This window comes from Lycium ferocissimum, chromosome 10 (assembly GCF_029784015.1).
Source record: "Lycium ferocissimum isolate CSIRO_LF1 chromosome 10, AGI_CSIRO_Lferr_CH_V1, whole genome shotgun sequence".
NCBI classification, from domain to species: Eukaryota; Viridiplantae; Streptophyta; class Magnoliopsida; order Solanales; family Solanaceae; genus Lycium; species Lycium ferocissimum.
The window spans coordinates 66,646,271-66,655,391 of NC_081351.1; positions in this window are offsets into that span (position 1 = coordinate 66,646,271).

Sequence of the window (9,121 nt, forward strand, 5' to 3'; positions counted from 1 at the left end):
ACCCCTAAACCGGGGAACTCGAGACCCTCAAACTCTGATCCTGTCCTGATGAATGGAACGATCAAACGTCCTGCCTGCAAATCGGGGAGGTGCCTTGTTACTCGCCGACTGGCCTGAGTATCTAGAGTGTGATTGCCTCGATCCCCCTCTATAGTCGCTACCGGCACCCATAGATTTGGCCCTCTTACTCTGCCCTCTGTCAATATCGCGCTCACCCCTTTGTGGATGTTGCTGCTCTTCTAAGTCATGGGCATAGGCCTGAATGCAGAAAATATCCATCCCCTCTTGCAATGAAGCCGTTAAACAATCTTTAAACAAATGTGGCCCTAAGCCAGTCACAAACCTATGCACTCTATCTCTCATGTCGGCCACCATAGTCGAAGCATATCTAGCCAATGAATTAAAGTGAAAGCTATACTCTCGGGCACTCATACTTCCTTGTTTTAAATTTAAGAACCTATCCACTCTAGCTCGACGGACCTCGGGTGGCAAATAGTGACGAATGAAGGCGTCTACAAATTCTTGCCAAACTGGAGGAGGTGCATTCTCTTTTCTTGAAGATATCCAATTATTATACCAAAGAACCGCCACATCCCGAAGTCTATAAGATGCCAAATCCACAGATTCAGTTTTGGAGGCATGGATAATTTTCAACTTTCTCAACATCTCATCCATAAAACCTTATGGGTCTTCATCCGGCTTTGACCCGAAAAACTCTGGGGGATTTAAACTCATAAAGTCCCGGACTCGAGTACTAGTCGCCCTGTCACCTGAACCCATACCCTACCGCTGTGCCTGAGCGGTAACTAATCGTGTTAATAAATGAATAGCTTCGGTCATTTGTTAACCCGGAAACGCGATGAGGAACTCGTAGGCATGGGTGAGTCGGAGTCGGAGTCAAGCCACCTTCGTTCTTCTAATTTAGGCAGAGTAGGGGAGGCATTAGATGGAGCCTCATTGTGTGATTCACCCTCTTCTATATCTATTGGCAGCTCCCTCTCCACTCGCCGTGCTGTAGTAGCTTTACCCTTCTGGGTGGCTGTAGCTTTTCTCTTTACCGGCATTTCTGAAATCACAACACACAATTAGGGAGGAGGAAATCTTATAACATGGCTCAATAACACGATCTAGCAAGAAGAAGAATGGTCATTTTTTCTAAATGCCCCGTAACCTCCTGTTTATAGATATGGCGAGACTCTACTAGATACGGCTCATAGAAACACCCTAGGACTGAACTGCTCTGATACCACTTTTGTCACGAGCCGACTAGGTCCATGACGGGTACCCGGAGGTGGCAACCAAGCACCACTCATGATACTAGTCATCTCACTTATCCTGCATTCATTTATTATTCTCACACTTCTAATCATGAGGAGACCATTAACATTTTTAAAAGCACATCTAATTCCATATACATAAGCCCTTCATTATCAAAATAATAATATATATGTACATATATACAATGAGGAGATCATGAGACCATACTACCCACATATACGTATCTACGAGCCTCTACTAGACTATTTAGACATAAGGACGCGACAGGACCCCGTCGTGCCCAAATGTGTACACAAAACAATACATCAAATGGCACCTCCGGAATAATGGAGTGCTCTCGTAAATCTGCTGATCAGCTCCTATGGATCTGGGTCGCCTCCCTGTCTACCTGTGGGCATGAACACAGCGTCCAAAAAGAAAGGACGTCAGTACGAGCATTGTACTGAGTATGTAAGGCATGAATAAAATTAACATAATAAAGAAATCATGAAACATATGGTGAAGATATAACCTGCTTAGCCTTTAAGAGTAAATGCGTTTTATACATAACACATATATCAACATATCGCATATATCATCGTCGTTAACCCACGTCCGGGTAACCATCATATGCCGCCCACTAGTGGTGCCACGTCCGATGTAATCATAAGCAGCCCGCCTTAGCGGTGTCATGCCCGGCCCTACAGGCTCGGTGTAATCATAAGCAGCCCGCCTTAGCGGTGTCATGCCCGGCCCTATAGGCTCGGTGGATTCGTATCATCATATACTCATTATGACTTATCATCATCATACATTTGTCATATAACATGAATTAGAACCTAAAGATAATCTATACCCATATCGGGGTGACGTAAGGTCGAGGACCCCCGATTCCATTGTGGAGTAATCATATTCATCATACCTCACCGTGAAGGGACTAGCATTGTAAGGTGAGTGTAACACAATAAAAAACATCAAAGGTTCGTAATGAGGGTCATCATCACATCATGAACTTTAGACTTAGGCTCATCATTATCATTATCATACTCGTAACATATCTCTTTTCTTTATCTCATGTGAGGCTCTTTAAAATCATAGACTCATAATTTTCGGAATGTAAGAAAGTCATGGAAAAATAGGAGGATTCATGCCATAGGAATCATGCCTTAGAAGGAAGGGACTAGCCTTACATACCTTTTCGTTTAGCTACTCTATCACTTGAACGTTCTCCTCCAATATTCACGTTTCTACCTTCAAGAGAGTTCATACTAACATTAGATAATCGATAGCTTAAGCATACTTGACTAAGGCTGGAGAAAATTGGGCAGCATTTCCTTTGTTTATACAAATTTCTCCATATCATATATCAACTCCCAAACATCACTAATAGCATTTATAATTTCAGAAGCAACAATCTTCATTCACCTACATTATCCAAATTTCCCAATTTCACTTCAAATCATCCATAACCATGGTCATGGCCCATTATTACATTCATTCCTATATAATGTTTATCCTATGTTATTAATGTCTTTTATAACATATTTATAATCACAACATGTCAAGAATCATGATTCATTCTAAGCTACAACTCAAAAATATCACTATTCTCCTTTTTGTAACCAATTTTCTATCTTCTTCTATAATCCAAGTCTTTGAACCTCTCAATACTTTAAACAACATGGAATGATCATAAAACTTACCTTTGATAGTGTGGAAATCAGCTTTCGGTGGAACCACTTTAGTTGAGCAAAACCCTCGTTCCACTTCTAACGAGATTTCTTGCCTTGGATGAACCCTAGTGACTTTCCCGCACTTGATTCTCTTGGTTTAATCAAGTTGATCATTAGTTTCTCTTGATTTCTTTTAGGAGAAGTGTGGAGAGGGATCTAGAGAATTCTTGAGGTGTGGAGTGAAAAATGAAATGAAATAAATGAGGTTGGGGTCCCTTATATTAACTTAAAAATCTGTCCCGACTCGGTTATACGGACACACATACGCTCCGTATAATTTATATGGGCCGTATGTGTGACCGTATGTTTGTTCCGGTGAAGGCCCAAACTCTGGGTAGCTTATACGGCCCAACATATGGCCAGTATCTTTTATATGGTCCGTATAGTGGACCGTACAACCCACAGTTTTCAGAAACTTGTTCTCGTCGATTCGTTTAATCTCCAATCCTTATGGAACCTTCTTAACACTTGTTTAACACTTCATTAGCAATTTAAGAGACGTTATAACTCTTCTTCTAAGACATCATTAAGCCTTCATTAACCTGGTACCTCGTAAATCCTTTTCAATACACAACGTATATCTCGCCTTTCTTGACGAACTTTCTTCTCTTACCTCGAATGTCTTTGAAATCTCAATTAGAACCATTAAATACCACCTCTTACTTATAGAAACATCGTATATTTCGTGCCTTTCATTAGTCTATTCACTGTGCAATAACATGAAATTTTTTCGAGGTGTAACAAAGAACCACGCGAATCTCAGCTCAAGGAACCTCCGGTTTCATGCACAATTATTCTCATGGGCACAAGATCGCATAATTGGGGTTCGCCAGTAGAAATGTCTAAACAAGAACTCTTAGAGACTTTGGGGAGTTTTGGAGTGTAGGAACGAAGCCCAAATCTATTGCCACCATATGCTTCTTCCATGATCCACAATAAATGCCTCTACCACCGAAGTCAGTCGGGGCATACAGCCAATGAGTGTGGAGCAGTTGAAAGGAAGTTGACCCAATGGATTGATCAAGGGAGAATTAGCCAACTATGGTAGGCCCACTGTTTCCTGACCCATGACCAAGAGAAAAATCATCCGGAAAAGATATCAAGGGTTAGGTTCAGGAGAAGCGACTTCTCCAGATTCAAGAAGTCATATACCAGGATTCACTCCCTACTGTGTAGTGTGAAGAAGATAAGAGCAGTGCTGCAAACTTATTAGGGTCGCCCAAGAACCCCAAGAGAAAGGGTTTGCGTATTTCATCATGGTCGCCCTGGCCACGACATTAAGGAATGTGTGAATTTCAAACATGAACTAGAACACCTCATAAATAAAGGCCACATTCGGATTGTCACAGGAAGACAAGGTTAGAAGATGAAGATGAAGAAGACAATGAAGACCTACTTAGCATGGTTGGGTAGAAAAACATAAGTATCCCTTCACTGTTTCAAATAAGGTAGAATATCCCTATCCTTTTTTATGTAAATGGAACCACGCTGACCTGATGTCCCCGTGGGGATGCATGGGAAGCCTACATGAGCCCTGGTCAGGGTAGAAAGCTAAGTTTCGGGTAGCATAGGATAAAACCTTTTATGTGTATGCCTGAACTACGGATGGACCTGATTTCCCACTAGTGGTGTCTAACCGGCCAACCAGGCATAGTGTTATCCATAAGCCGCCCACTTACGCCCAGCGTAGCGGTGTCTGCTCGGCCAACTAGGCATGGTGTAATCATACATACAAACATACACACACACACACACACACACATATATATATATATATATATATATATATATATATATATACATAAAGCATGCAAGAGAGCCCGAAGTGAAAGCTACAACTCTATCGTAGTGATGTAAGGTCGGTAACCTCCAATTATGTTATGAAACAATCATCATCACAGTGTCTCACCTTGAAAGAACTAGTATCATGAGGTAAGATGGCCAACAATGAATAACATCAAAGAAATTATGAGACAAGGTCATTAGGCTCATAATAGCATCAACTCATAAGCTTTGGAATCTCTAGAATTAGGATCATCATTATCATCATTATCATGAAACACATCTCATTTCCTTCTCATAAGATGCTCTTAGGAATATTTAACTTTCAACTTTTAGGATGTAAGAAGGTCATGGAAATGTAGAGAGAAAATCATAATATAGGAATCAGGCCTTTGAAAGAAGGGGGCTAGCCTTAACATACCTTAACGTCTTTTAACGACTACACGTTCTCCTTCCAAGCTCACGACTCTACATTCAAGAGAATTCGTACTAAATTAGATCATTTAAAACATGCTTAACTCTAAACTAAAGCGTCTAAGAGCTAACAAAAATTGGACAGCATTTCCTTTGTTTCGACAAGTTTCTCCGTATACTAAACAACTCCCAAACATCAATAGAAACACCCATAATATCATAATCAATAGACTTCTTCAAGTTAAACATTTTTCCATCCTCAAAACTCCTTTCCAACGTCATTAATAACCCTAATTACAACACAACACCATATTCATTTACATATAATACTTCCTCAAAATCCCTAGTACCATTCATAACAAAATTTTACCCATAGCATACTAAGAATCATAACTCAAGTTAACTTACTCAAAATATCATTATTTCCATATTTGAGCTAATATTCAATTTTCTTCTCTCATCCAAGTCATTCAACCACTCAAATACTTTTAATAACATGGAATGGATGTAAAACTCACCTTTGATCATATAGAAATGAACCTTTGATAAAGATACTTCACAAGAGAAAAAACCCAACTTAAATACCAAAGGAATTCTTATCTTCTACAAACCCTAGTAAGCCTCTTTGCACTTGATTCTCTTGATTCTTGGTGTTTAATCTTTGCTTTCTCTTGGATTTGTGTTGATATGGTGTGTGGAATATTCTAGAGTTCTCAAGTTTCATAATTATAAATATATAACCCAAGTTCTTATTTTTCACCAATAACCGACCCTCTCTGTAACAGTTATACGAACACTTATACGGTCCGTATAGTTTTATATGGTCTCTATAAGTCATCGTATAATGTCACCAGTGATGACCCTCCACTGTAACCGTTATACGGACTGTATAAGTGGTCGTATAACTCCTCTTTTTTCTGAATTGTTCTCATCGATTCGTTTGATCTCAAATCCTTGTAACTTCTTCTTGGCACTTGTTTAACATTTCATTAACCATCCAAGGAGTCCTATAGCTTCTCCTCAAGGCATTACTACATAATCGTTAACTCGATAATTGTTGTGTCTTCCCCAAACACAACTTATACTTCACTTCTTCCGACGAACTTAGTTTCTTCGATTCATAATACTTCAAAAATCTTGTAGTATACATCTTTAAGCTACCAAATACCCTCATTAAGGTCATATGGACTTCGTGTTCACCTTAAGCTTGCATTAGTCATTTCACAGCACAATAACATGAAATGTCCGAAGTGTAACATCCCCCCCCTCTTAAGAACATTCGTCCTCGAATGTTAAGTTCTCGGGGATTCTACAGAAATTTCGCCAGAGTTTCCCCTATAATATGGCACTACCATCCTGTCACAACAACCCAAAATATATTGCCTCGCAGGGCTACAATAACAACAGCAAAAAATATGGCCACACACCACCCAAAAGAATTAAAAGAAAGCATTACATACCTGGGGACAATAGTGTCTCATCTTGAACCGCTTCTTGGGGTGGAAATAAATACAGATACCGGGACTTCATATCTTCTTCGACTTCCCAAGTCATCTCTTCTCTATTATTATTTCTCCAAAAAACCTTAACTGAGACTACATCCTTAGTTCTGAGTTTCCACACTTGTCTATCTAGTATGGCAATGGGTATTTCTTCATAAGCCAACTTCTCGGTAACTTGAACATCATCTACAGGAACGATTCTGGACAGATCTCCAACACATTTACAGAGCATCGACACATGAAAAACTGGATGAATTGATTCAAGCTCTGGAGGTAGATCTAGTTCAAAAGCCACTTGGCCTACCTTGTGCACAATCTTGTAAGGTCCAATATACCGGGGACTAAGCTTCCCCTTCTAGCCAAATCTCATTATGATTTTCATTGGAGACACTTTTAGGAATACCCAATCATTAACTTAGAATTCCAAGTCTCGTCGACGATTGTCTGCATAAGATTTCTGACGATTCTGGGCTATCAGCAACCGCTCTCGAATAAGCTTGATCTTTTCCACTGCTTGTTGAATCAATTTTGGACCTATTAGTTGTGTCTCTCCTACTTCAAACCACCCAATTGGCGATCTACACTTCCTTCCGTATAGAGCTTCATACGGGGCCATCTGGATACTGGAATGATAACTGTTGTTGTATGTGAATTCAATAAGTGGCAAATGATCATCCCAATTACCTCCGAAGTCTAATACACATGCTCACAACATATCTTCTAAGGTCTGAATAGTGCGTTCAGCTTGTCCATCGATCTATGAATGAAATGCAGTGCTAAGTCTCACTTGAGTACCCAAACCTTCTTGAAAGGACTTCCAGAATTTAGCAATAAATTGTGCTCCTCTGTCTGTGATAATGGATACTGGGACACCATGAAGCTACACTATTTCTTTAAGATACAACCTTGCATAATCTTCTACTGAGTATATAGTTCTGACTGGTAGGACATGAGCTGACTTCGTGAGTCTATCAATAATTACCCATATAGAGTCATACTTACACCGAGAACGGGGCAATCCTACAATAAAATTCATGTTGAACACCTCCGATTTCTAGGTTGGAATTTCCATAGCCTACAACAATCCTCCTAGCTTTTGATGCTCGATTTTCACGTGTTGGCAATTTGGACACTGAGCTACAAATTCTGCTATATCTTTCTTCATGCCGTCCCACCAATACATTGACTTGAGATTATGGTACATCTTTGTCGCTCCTGGGTGAATAGAATAACGGGGGTAATAAGCTTCTTCCAGAATCTGACGGCTTAATCCTGCAACATCTGGAATGCATAGCCTTCTTCGATACCTGAGAATCCCATCTGCCGAAATCTTAAATGATGACTTTTCCTTCTGGGGAAGTGCATCTCTGTAGTGAATCAACTGGGGATCTTCATGTTGGCACATTTCACTTCTATGTCTAGGGATGAAACAGCTGGGTTATGAATAGTAACTCTTGCATTACCCGAGTCTACTAAGCGAACCCCTAGGCTAGCTAGCTGGTGGAGCTCACGGACTAATTCTTTCTTCTCCGATTGAAAGTCACACAGACTGCCCATGGATTTACGGCTAAGCGCATCGGCCACCACATTCGCTTTCCCAGGATGATATAAGATACTCACATCATAGTCTTTCAATAGCTCTAACCATCGCCTCTGTCGTAGGTTCAACTTCTTTTGCTTGAAAATGTACTAGAGACTTTTATGATCCGTATAAATATAAACATGAACACTGTATAGATAATGTCTCCACATCTTTAGTGCATGAATAACCGCAGCTAATTCAAGATCGTGGGTCAGATAATTCTTCTCATGTTTCTGTAATTGCCTGGAAGCATAGGCAATAACTTTATCGTGCTGCATCAATACACAACCCAACCCAACATCGGAGGTATCACAATAAATAACATAGCCTTCTGATCCTTCTGGAAGTGTCAGGACTGGGGATGAAGTCAATCTTTCTTTAAATTCCTGGAAACTACGCTCACAAGCATCGGTCAATTGGAATTTTGCTGATTTCTGAGTTAGCTTCGTCAATGGTGCAGAGACAGAAGAAAATCCTTTCACAAATCTTATGTAATAGCTTGCTAATCCCAGAAAGCTACTGTTACATCCCGTATTTTGAACGACGAGACGATTCGGGTTAACTATGAAAAGTTAGGATTAAGACCATTCCGGGATACGAAGTCGAGACGTGTGACCTTCGATTTTGTCGTGTGACCTAAGTGTGTATGACGTTATTGGTATGGAAACATCAAAGAAACTTCGGGACCAAAAGTGGAAATTGTGGAAGTTGACTATTATTGAAAAAAAAGAAGGGAGTAATATATGGCCATGTGGCCGGCCACCTTTGAGTGGGCCATGGCCACATGGTTGGCCATAAATTGTAATATAAGGAATGACTTAAGGGACCATTTCTTCATCTCAAGACTTAGA